The 12,284-nt window shown below is 38.8% G+C and overlaps 2 long non-coding RNA genes across 2 annotated transcripts; both read left to right on the top strand.

The window, feature by feature from the left end:
• Positions 1 to 5,043: 5,043 nt before the first annotated feature.
• Positions 5,044 to 5,857, top strand: LOC130136141 (uncharacterized). The gene is made up of 3 exons (XR_008815169.1): positions 5,044 to 5,507; positions 5,618 to 5,744; positions 5,831 to 5,857. It is a non-coding gene; the product is annotated as an uncharacterized LOC130136141 (long non-coding RNA).
• Positions 5,858 to 6,235: 378 nt separating this feature from the next.
• Positions 6,236 to 6,691, top strand: LOC130136142 (uncharacterized). The gene is made up of 2 exons (XR_008815170.1): positions 6,236 to 6,280; positions 6,388 to 6,691. It is a non-coding gene; the product is annotated as an uncharacterized LOC130136142 (long non-coding RNA).
• Positions 6,692 to 12,284: the final 5,593 nt, after the last annotated feature.

The following is a 12,284-nucleotide window of genomic DNA, read 5'->3' as shown; positions in this document are numbered from 1 at the left end:
TTTTTTGATTCAATGGAGCATCTCTTAGTTCACTTGCCTTATGAGGCCAAAGTTGCAGGTCCCGTCCAATTTCGATGGATGTATCCATTTGAGAGGAAAAGATTTTTTTAAAATAAATTTCAAAATACTTTATTATATATTATGTTCTGATAAACTTCTTTCTATTGCAACTAGGTTCTTATATCATTTGAAGAAAAAAGTGAAGAATAAGGCATGTATTGAAGCTTCAATTTGTAATGCATATATTGTGGAAGAAGTGACAACATTTGCATCATACTATTTTGAGCCGCACGTGCAGTGCAAGAGGCAGAGAGCAGGAAGAAATGATGAGGGTCCCATTGATCCCAATTGCAAATCATTCTCTATTTTCAATTATTTCGGTCGACCAAGCGGCGCATGTAAGTTTCGTTGCTTAACAGGCGAAGAACGGCAAGCAGCCCATACATATATTTTACTGAACTATCCAGAAGTGGAGCCATACTTCGAGTAAGTGTATATTTGCAAATATATGTATTGCGTGTCAAATATTTACTAATATATAAATGCAAATTGTTAATAGGATTTTTCAAACTTCAATGTATGGACTACCACCAAATGAGTTTGACCGTTTGTGCAATGAACAATTTACAGCATGGTTCAAAATATATGTAAGTTGCCTATGGACCAAAACCAAGTTATTAATATTTTATACATCATTTAAATATATATTATTGACTTTGCGTGTGTGACCTTAGGTTCACAGTAATCATGATCAAGTTGAAGAGCAAGGATTGCTATATCATCTGTCATGGGGTCCAAAGTCAAGAGTACGAACTTGGCCAGCATATTTCATAAACGGGTATAATTTTCACACTCAAGAATATGGAATGGGAAAAGCCACAATGAATAGTGGTGTGTGTGTTCGGTCATCCAATGGTGGCAGTTCAAAAGATGATTTTTATGGCTTGTTGGATGAAATCATGGAGATAGAGTACCCCGGACCATTAATGCGGGTTTTGTTATTTAAGTACATGTGGTTCGACCCCGTCAAAGGAATGAATGTGCATACGAAGTTTAATTTGGCTGAAATAAATCACAAGAAAAGGTATATGAAATATGAATCATTTGTGTTGACACAACAAGCAATTCAAGTATATTATGCATCATATCCTAGTTTGAAACGTGACAAAGCTGATTGGTGGGCTGTATGTAAAATCAAAGCACGAAGAAGAATCGAGGAATACTGGAAGGATACAGCATATCAACAAGAGGAAGTTTGTAACACGGTTCAAACTGAGGAATATAACATTCCAACTCTACGAGATCCATGTGGAGCAATGATAGATGTAGAACTAACTGAAATTCGCGAATCAAATTTAGAAGGTATTGCAGAATCTGATTTTGAGACAGACGACGATGATGATGATGACGATGATGCTCATGAAGAAGATGAAGATCGAAATGAAGACGAAGGTGAAGATGAAGATTTAGATTTTTGAGACTTTTTACTAATTATGTCGTAATTATTATTATTATTATTACGACAAGAGTTTATTGTTGTTGTCATATTTATTATTATTGTTGTTGTCGTAATTATTAGTATTGTTGTTGTTGTTGTTTGTATTATTATTATTATTATAATTATTATTGTTGTTGTTGATTATTATTATTATTGCTATTATTGTTACTGAAACGTTATTGTCGGGAAAAAAATGAATTAGGCGTGTGTGGGCTAGTAGAAATGAAATTCGTAGTTAAATCCGTGGCAAATTAGCCACAGATTTGAAAAAAAATGAATTAGGCGTGTGTGGGCATTTTTTTTCAAATTCGTGGCTAAATCCGTGGCAAATTAGCCAAGAATTTGAAAAAAAATGAATTAGGCGTGTGTGGGCATTTTTTTTTCAAATTCGTGGCTAAATCCGTGGCAAATTTGCCACGGATTTAGCCACGAATTTGAAAAAAATGCCCACACACGCCTAATTCATTTATTTTCAAATTCGTGGCAAAATCCGTGGCAATGCCCACACACGTCTAATTCATTTTTTTCCAAATTCGTTGCTAAATCCGTGGCTAATTTGCCACGGATTTAGCCACGAATTTCATTTCTACTAGCCTATAATGAAATTCGTGGCAAATTAGCCACAAATTTAGCCTCGAATTTGAAAAAAAATGCCCATACACGCCTAATTCATTTTTTTTTTCAAATTCGTGGCTAAATCCGTGGCAAATTTGCCATGAATTTCATTTCTACTAGCCTATTTTTCAAATTCGTGGCTAAATCCGTGGCAAATTTACCACGAATTTGAAAAAAAATGCCCACACACGCCTAATTCATTTTTTTTCAAATTCGTGGCTAAATCCGTGGCAAATTTGCACGGATTTAGCCACGAATTTCATTTCTACTAGCCTATAATGAAATTCGTGGCTAAATCCGTGGCTAATTAGCCACGGATTTAGCCACAAATTTGAAAAAAAAAATGCCCACAACGCCTACTTCATTTTTTTCAAATTCGTGGCTAAATCCGTGGCTAATTTGCCACGGATTTAGCCACGGATTTCATTAAAGGCTAGTAGAAATGAAATTCGTGGCTAAATCCGTGGCAAATTAGCCACGAATTTAAAAAAAAAATGCCCACACACGCCGAATTCATTTTTTTTTGAAATTCGTGGCTAAATCCGTAGCAAATTTGCCATAGATTTAGCCACGAATTTCATTTCTACTAGCCTATTTTTCAAATTCGTGGCTAAATCCGTGGCATAGGCGTGTGTGGGCAATTTTTTTCAAATCCGTGGCTAATTTACCACGGATTTAGCCACGAATTTCATTAAAGGCTAGTAGAAATGAAATTCGTGGCTAAATCCGTGGCTAATTTGCCACGGAAAAAATATTAGGGTTTGCCGCGACCATTTTCTATTTCGATTCGAATTTGCCGTGACAAAATTAAAATTCGTGGCTAATATCGTGGCAAATTAGCCATGGATTAAAATTCGTGCCTATGTGCGACGGAATTAGCCACGAATTTGAATCAGTGGCTAATTTGCCACGATATTAGCCACGAATTTTAATCTGTGGCTAATTTCGGCGGAAATTAGCAAAACGGCATCGTCTTCATTTGCGGGTAGAACTAGTATTAGGCTTTCTTCTCTGTCTGAATCGAACAATTTAGGGTTTTCTTCTCTTCCTCTTCTCCCTCTTCTCTGTCTCTGTCTCTGTCTCTCTCTCTCTCTCGATCAAACGATTCTCGGCGACCTTCGGCGTTCTTTGGCATTCTTCGGCGCAATTCTCGGCGTTCTTCGGTGGCGGACGCTGGGAAGCGCGAGGACACCTAGTGCGAGGATCATCGTCTGAGAGTTTTAGAGGTACGTTCTCTAAATTTTTTTGTGGACGTTTGCTTCTGCTTCTGCTTCTGTTGTTTGTGTTGGGTCTGCTGTTTTTGCTTCTGTTGGACGTTGGGCGAAACAGATTGGGTCTGCTGCTTTTGCTTAAGTATTGTTCTATTTGTGGGCGAATTTGATTCTGTTCGTGGGCGAAACAGAATGGTTCTATTTCGCCCACGAATTTGATTCTGTTCGTGGGCAAAACAGAATGGTTGACTGTTAGCCGTAAATGGAATTTCCAGCGAATTTATTCTGTTCGCCGAGTGGAAACGAGCTGAAATTTGGTCAGATTTAGGTTGAAATTTGGTCGGAATGAGCTGAAATTTGGTTGGATTTGGGTTGAAATTTGGTTGAAATTCGTTTGAAATTTGGTAGAAATGAGATGAAATGTGGTCGGAATGAGCTGAAATTTGGTTGGATTTGGGTTGAAATTTGGTTGAAATTCGTTTGAAATTTGGTAGAAATGAGATGAAATGTGGTCGGAATGAGCTGAAATTTGGTCGGTCAAGTGGAAATGGCCCGTTGATCCAAAATCACGGCCTTTGGCCATGTCGTAAGTCGTTTTTTGGCGTTTCGAAGTCGTTTACATGGGTTTTTGAGCAAAAAACCATTCTGGATGAACAATGATTTCAGTTCGGTTTGAGTTTTTTTTGGCGTTTCGGAGTCGTTTCATTATTATTTTATTTATATCTAGGTTTGAATATTGAAACGAATAAAAAATCGGCTAGAATGTGATGACAAATGTCATGTAGGTTTGTTGTAACAGGTGGGGCGGACCGCGATTTGGGCGGATACCAGAAAGGGAAGTTTCTGCAAGTTGGTGTCAGGGAAGGCCTGCCTTTTGATTTTTGGCGAATGGTGTATGGTATGTCCTCTTGCTGGATCTTGAATTCAAGGTGTTTAGTTCTGGGCGGGGCATTGATATCAAAGCTGGTGGTGAATATATAATTTGTCGATATTTTTTTGGTGCATCTTGAATTCTTCACTAAATTATAAGTGAAAATGTTGGTCTTGTATTGGGTACGCGAAAATTTGTTTGACGAAATGTTTTTGATTCATTTTCTCTCATTATTTCCTTCAATTGTAGCATCATAAATGGTAAAGGATGACTCTTTTGCAGTCATTTTGATCAATTTTTCTCCCTTTATATGCACTTCCCCTTCTTTTGGGACATCACACTCTCTGTGTGTTCTTCTTGACCTTAGAAAGACATTTTCCTCTTGTGTAAATTTGCTAGTAAAACTTTGATGTTATTCCTTTTAAGGAACGGCAAACTAATCGCTAGTATATCTCGCAGAATGAAAGAAGAGTTTTCTTTGATTGTCTGACTGTGTTTCATTGACTTTGTAGAGGGCGTTGTTGCTGGAGGTACGGCTGGTGTTGTTGTTGAAGCGGCACTTTACCCAATTGACACCATTAAAACTAGACTTCAGGCAAGATTAAATCCTTATGTGTTCAACCAATCCTTTTGTTTGCCTGTCCTCCAATTGTCACACTGAACAACCTTCGAGTGTAAACTGGTAGTTGGGAAGCTGTTGCAACAAGTAGTGTTGTTTAGCTCTTATTGCTGCAACTCTAGTGGCTTGAAGTTAATTTTCTTTTGATGAATATTGGGCTGTTTGCTGCCACCGACCAAGCAGCATATGTTTTTCTGGAATACTGCCTATTATTGCTGTTGTTCTCCCTATTTTACCGTTGTACGATCAGAAATTAAGCTCGTAGACATTTTCGGACAGCTTGCTTTTTATCAAGGGCCAAGTTTATCTCTTGCTCTCAAAAACAAAATGGTAAGCTTCACGACGTACATCATTATGTGTCCCTAATACATGTTCATATTTTTTAACATATTTGTCTAACCTTCCAACTTGTTAGTATAAACGTGGAAGTCACATGCGTCGTGGTGTAGCTTCACAAAGAAGACCAGGCTCTTCCCCTTCCTCGTCCTCGTCCCTGTCCCTTTCCTCTTCCCCTGCCCTTTCATCTAACCCTCAACCAGTACATGCTGATGGACACATTGGCCCTTCCTCCGACCCTCAAATGCGAACTGAATCTACTTCAGTTCCATCGCCTTCGGTTCCACCTTCTTCTTCAATGCAACACTCAAATGATGAAGAAGATAGCTGATTCATGATATCCCCATTTGGAGATTCGTAAGTACTTCATTTTTTTAAGTATATGTAAATTATTATGGATGTCAACTGAATTGTTCGTATGCTTCACGGATGCTACGTATATTGACATTGTTATAACCTGTTTGCAGATTCACGGATGCTACGTATGTTGTGAGGAAACTTAATAAAATAATCAATAACTGTTGGATGGGGCAGTATAGTAGTTGGACCACCGCTCCAAAAGAAGTAAAGGAATTGTAGTGGAATGAGTTTAAGGTAAGTTTTGTCATTCTATTTTCTCATAAACTAAGTTCTGTTTAGCATACTGAGTGTACAATTGTTTTTCTATTGATTGTTTGCAGCGGAAGTTCAGGTGGGATGAAGCGGAAGAGCAAGAAGTTAGAAGAATTTTTAAGAAGGAAGCCGGTGATCACATGCGAAATGTGATGAATAGAGCAAAGAGAAGTCAAGAAAAGCCGGATTTTATTACAGCTGACAATTGGGCGAAAATTAAGAGAACTTGGGACACCGAAAAGCATAAGCAAATCAGTGAAATAAATAAGAAGAATCGAGTTTCTAGTTCTAGTGAAGGGTCTGCCACATATGCTGGGGGCTCTATCAACATCGGGGAGCATAGAAAAAGAATGGTAAGTCTGTTAAACATATTGTAAATTAATTCAATGATTACTCATTTATGTTTATATTTTGTAGGCAGATGAATTAGGACGGAACCGACATTTATAGCTACATTTAAACGCACATTTCAGAAAAAAGATAAGACATGGACTGACGCTCGAGCAAAAGCTATTAAGGTATGTAAGGTTATACTTTGTAGTTATATATATGAAGTTTTTTTATTTTCATCTATATTGTTAATGTAGGACAAATATGATGAACTTGTAATGAGCACTGCTGCTAGTGGTGATGGTGATGGTGTTGCTGCGTCCGAGCCACCGGTTGACAGTATGGCATTATGGGTTGAGGCATCGGGTGGAATAAGAAGAGGTCAAATATTTGGGATGGGATCCTTGTCAAGGATATACACAACGCCGGCTGCTGCAACTTCATCCTCCAATGCGGCTTTTTTAAGGAGGACACAACACGAGGAGCAAATGACCCAAGAATTGAACCAACTGAAACATTTACTTGTACAGAAGGACGAAGAAATAAGAGGAGTGAAACAACATTTGCAATTGATCATGCGACACCTCAACCTCGATTAAGATGACGTTCCTCCTGTACCTCCCACTAATCCAGTAGGTGATGGGCACAATGATGAGCGACACAACGATAATGACATTGCTGATGATGATGCTGATGATGATGATGATCCTTGCTAGTTAAAATTTCCAAACTCGAGGGTAAGCTTGCTTCAGCATTATCTATTTATTTATAGGACAAGTTATTAGTTGTTGCATTTGTTCAATGCACATGTATCGATTCTGTTAAAAGTTCAACAACTGTTTTTGCATATGTACACGAGAGACAATGGACTAATCAAGCTGATGCTCGGCTATCTCTCTCCCTTGTTCACGCACGCACGTGCATTCTAGGAACAGAGTTGCTGGGATTTGAATTACTTGGCACTGATTCTTTGAAGAATCTTTCGAATGATCATGATGCCATATTGTGTTGTTATCTGTTATTTGTATTACTCGAAATTGTTAAAAGTGAATTTTGCCATGTATGTAATTAGGAATGATTAATGACGGTCTTCCTTTTGGTTTGGCAGTCTATTCCAATTTTCATCTTTGCAAACTAGGTAGGACTTGACATATTAGAGACCACTTTTGGTGGCTTTACAAGATATCACTTTGGATTAGATATTTGATGAGTCAGTTCGCAAAGAATTGTGCCCTGGGTTCACTAAGTTATGCTACATGACAATAAGCGTTCGGTTTGCATACATGCCCTTTGAAATTGGTCTTTTGTGTGAGCATAGCCTAATATATTCTTTTTTGAACACCCCTCTTTCTGCTGTTGAATAGATGTGAAAAAATTAAGAGGGGTTAGGAGTTTGATATTGTGATGTTTGCGCTGCAGATGGACAGGACTTCGATTCTTGGAGACACTATAGACTACGTGACTACGTGAAAGAACTTCTTGGCAAGATCAACAGTTTGCAACAAGAGAGCGAACTGGATTTGAAGTAGTTGAATTTGTTGGATCCTCTCAAGGATTTTTCATACAAATTTAGTGCTTTGTTCCATTTCTTTCTTTTTTGTGTTTGTTCTTGTCTTGACTGTGATTCTATCAATGTTAAATATAAATTCTATAATTGCTGTTAATTAGATTTCAAATCGAAATCGTCCCTAAACAACATTCGTCGCTAAATTATTCATTAAAATTCGTCGCTAAATTCATTTCGGAACAATGTTTGTGGCAAAAGTCAAAATTTTTCGTGACAAATTAGTGACGAATTTTGCCACGAATAAGTTCATCGCAAAATACTGACAAAAAAAAAATTGATGGCAAATTAGCCACGAATTTTGCCACGAATAAGTTTGTCGCAAAAAACTGACAAAAAAAAAATTTGGTGGGAAATTAGACATGAATTTTGCCATGAAATGTGTTCGTGGCAAATTACCCACGAATTTTGCCACGAATAAGTTTGTCGCAAAAAACTGACCAAAAAAAAATTTGGTGGCAAATTAGCCACGAAATGTGTTCGTGGCAAATTACCCACGAATTTTGCCACGAATAAGTTCGTCGCAAAAAACTGACAAAAAAAAATTTGGTGGCAAATTAGCCACGAATTTTGCCACGAAATGTGTTCGTCACAAATTAGAGATAAATTTTGCCACGAATAATTAGCAACGATTTTTGTCACGAAAAGATTTCGTCGCAATTTCGCGACGAACAAAATTTTTTTTTGAAAAAAATAGCGACGAATTTTACCACGAATACAGTTCGTGGCAAATTAGCGACGAATTTTGCCACGAATATTTAGCGACGAATTTTGCCATGAATATTTAGCGATGAATTTTACCACGAATAATTAGCAACGAATTTTGCCATAGCGACGAATTTTGCCACGAATATAGTTCGTGGCAAATTAGCCACGAATTTTGCCACGAATAATTAGCGACGAATTTTTTTTCGTCGCAAATTAGTGACGAAAATTGAAATTTTCCGTCGCAAAATTTTGCGACGGCCTATTAGCGACGAATTTTTTTTCCGTCGCAAATTCGTTTAGCGACGAATTTTGCCAAATTTTTCGTGGCAAAATTCGTCGCTAAAACCAACTTTTTTTGTAGTGTTTAGTTTCCCGTTTGATTAACTTCACCGACTCCAACTTGCGAAAAGGAAGTTATCGTATTATGTTTTGCTCGATTTTGAACATTCGTAAAATATTCAATTCGAAATATTTAGACCTTCACAAATAATAATTAATTTCATATTGGATTTCGCCTACGAGCTCAAACTTAAGATATATTTTAATATATCTCGCATTGCCTGTCTACAGGATTTTTATATTTTTTATATACTTATGTTCTTTGTCCACTTATAAATTTAAGTCAATATTTCGTTGGTATTGAGCTTGTGTATACCACTTAGGCTATTTTTTTTAAAGCAGATCTTCCCTTTAAAAGTTCAAATTCTTACACGCCATTAACACTCGTCTAGAAAGCTCTGTGCAAACAAAGTTTATGTGTAGCTTCAAGTTCCTTGGGAGGAGCCAAAATGGGAAAGTGGAAGCGGGAATGCGTCAAAGAAGGCAATATTTGCCATGGATTTGGACACCAGCATCCTGAGTCGACTCTTATTATAATTTTGCATTTAAGGTAGTCTTTGAGGACCTGGCTTGCGAGTGTAATGAAACCAAAGAACCTGAAAAGGAAGAACGGAGCAAGAAAAGGTGGGGGTTTAGAATTAGTATTACGTTTTCACTACTTGAATTTTAGAAAGACAGTCGATTAATGTCAATTTGTAATGTCCTAGTTAATTTAAACACCAATATGAGTCGATATGAAGTTGTTCATATGCATATCTAATGAAGGAGACTAAACATGTTAGTAATAATTAGGTGAATGCTTACTCAAAGTGTCTCCACTTTAAACAGAATAAACACAACCGAAAATTGACAAAGCTTGATTTTGAAATGACAAATCCCGTCGGTAGAAAGTAGTGGAACAAAATGATTCACCTTGTTTAGACTCAATAGATTGAGACAAAAACTTTAATCAATTCGAGTGTGGGACCTTCGTTTCTATTTGTGGGTTTTTGAAATCGAAGGTTGGAAGAAGGAAGTTTGTGATTACAAACCATCGAAGTACATATTTATATCCTAGGATCTTGAGTATTCTCCAAGGATCCAACCACACAGTAAAATGATAAGATGGAATGGAGTAACTAATGTTAAAGCCATAATGACCTTGAGTTAAATTGTCAAATGCTAAAATAGATGGACTTCAAGTGTCCCCTATAAAATAGCTAGAGTGCAAATGGCCCGATAGAATTTTGACACAAGAAGATATTTTGATAAAAATGAAGATGGGCTCCTCTTCATCGGTCAAGTGTGTGCATGAATCATCAATGCATTAATGAAATATAGGCATGAGTCACACAAAGCATTAATGAACTATAGGCATGAGTCACCAAAAGCAGTAATGAACCATAGGCATGAGTCACACGTGTTAACGGACTATAGTTAAAATTGATGATGTCATGTATGATTTCAAATCTACCAAGTTTAATGTTTCAAAGCAAAGCATTGACTTAAATTTTTGGATAGAGAAAAAGAAGTGGATGTGCCAATTGAAGTGAAATAGAGATTTAGGAAGCCGATATTCGTTTTGAACATTAATTTTGAACCTTGGTGAGTCTGAAAACATTTTTGTTCTAAACATTGGCTGAGTCTAAAAAATTTTGAATCCACTAAAATCATCAATGAAAGATATAAAAAATTAGGAGAATCTCAATTCAATAGGGAGAAGAACAGTAGAAGTGCCAAAACTTGTGTATGGCGCTCACTTTAGTGCCAAAATTTTTGAAAAACGATTACTTAAGTGCCAACTCCGGTTAGTTTGGCCAGAAATCTGACGTGGCATTTGTTTATTAATTTCTGAAGCTGATGTGGCTCGTCGGAGGTTTAGTCAGCATGTACACATCAAAACGATGTAGTTTAGCATGTACACTTGGATTTTTTAAATATTTTTTTATGATTTTTTTTCCTTCTTTTCTTTTTCTTCTTCTCTTTTTTCTTCTTCTACCTCCAGTCACCGCCAGTGACCGGAGGGCGGCCACTGGCCATGGCCAATCGCCTGGCCTTGCCTGGACGAGGCCACCGCCACCCGCCAAAGGCGAGGCCCGGCCGATTCTTGCCTAGGCGAGGGCTGGTGAGCCCCTATGAGGGTTGGCCTCGCCTCGCCAGGGCAAGGACGAGCCTTGGCGAGGGCTCCCCTCGCTAGATCCGGCGAGGCCAGTCGTCGCCCAGGCCACAACGGCCTTGCCGGGGTTTGCCCTCGCTAGATCCGGCGAGGGTCGGCCTCGCTTCGCTAGGGCTCGCCTTCGCCCAGGTGAGGCAAGGTCGACCCTCGCCAGATCCGACAAGGCCGACTTTCTCCCGGGGGAAGGCGACGCCCTGTGAGGCCGCCGTGGCCACGGCGACGGCCGGTCTTGCCGGATTTGGCAAGGGTCGGCCTTGCCTCGCTTGGGCGAGGGTCAGCCGGCCTCGCCTGTGGCGGGCGACGGTGGCCTCGTCTGGGCGAGGCCAGGCAGCTGGCCGTGGCTGGCCTCCGGTCACCGCCGGTGACTGGAGGTAGAAGAAGAAGGAGAAGAAAAAAAGAAAAGAAGGAAAAAAAATCATAAAAAATATTTTAAAAATCTAAATGTACACATGGAAATGCCACGTAGGCTTATTATTTTTTTAAAAAAATCCAACTCAGATTAAAAATTTAATTATAAAAGCCATGTATTAATTTGCCCGGAATTTCTCGCCGTTGGCACTTAAGTGATCGTTTTTCCTCTGATTTGGCATTTAAGTGAGCCGGCGAAAACTTTTGGCACCAAAGTGAGTGTCGTACATAAGTTTTGGCACTTCTAGTGTTCTTCTCCCCAATTCAATAAATTTAAAACTTGAATATCATCAAATATGAAATTCGAAACATACTAGCCCTATTCAATAAATAATTCGGTGACAAAATTAGTATTATTGTCCTACACTACGAATGTCCACATCGAAATCTATCAACTTAACCTTCTTAGTGATCGATCATGGAAATTAGTCCTAAATATTATTATCAAACACGGGAATTTTTCGGATGTCACATAATCTTTCTCTTGTAATTGAGGGATGTAATAGAGAGATGGGAGGTGCTACATATAGTTGAATCCTCTACTGGACATAGTTTTAATTTAAGGGTGAACCAGGATAAAACCTTGTGTCTCGATTTCTCTTCCTTCTTTTACTCTTTATTTCATTGTGTTTGTGTGACTAATTCTAACATCCTTCTTGAGCTCGAGCGTGTGTGGCCGAAAGATTTCAAAGCTCGAGTAGCCTTGGCAGGGAGCTAAGAGCTCTTATAGCCACAGCCGCGAGCTTGACGGGTTAGAGATGCGACAGCCATGGTGACAAATTCCCAGCACAAGCGGCTATGGCTGTGAGTGATCAGACAAGAGAGGGCCGCCATGTTGAGAGCTTGAAGCTTGAGCAGCCATTGCTGTGAGCACAAAGCTCGAGAGTGGCCATGAATTTGAATCTCGAGTGCGCATGGCACAAACTCCTAGAAATAGCGGCCATAGTAAGAGGAGAGAGACCGGCCATGGGCTTGAGCTCGAATGGCCACGGCCGTGAGCTCAAAGCTCCAGTGGCCG

Source organism: Syzygium oleosum, unplaced genomic scaffold, assembly GCF_021117445.2.
Source record: "Syzygium oleosum isolate NSW1041296 unplaced genomic scaffold, Sole_v2.1 Sole_v2.42, whole genome shotgun sequence".
NCBI lineage: Eukaryota > Viridiplantae > Streptophyta > Magnoliopsida > Myrtales > Myrtaceae > Syzygium > Syzygium oleosum.
This window is presented reverse-complemented; position numbering and strand designations above follow the sequence as displayed.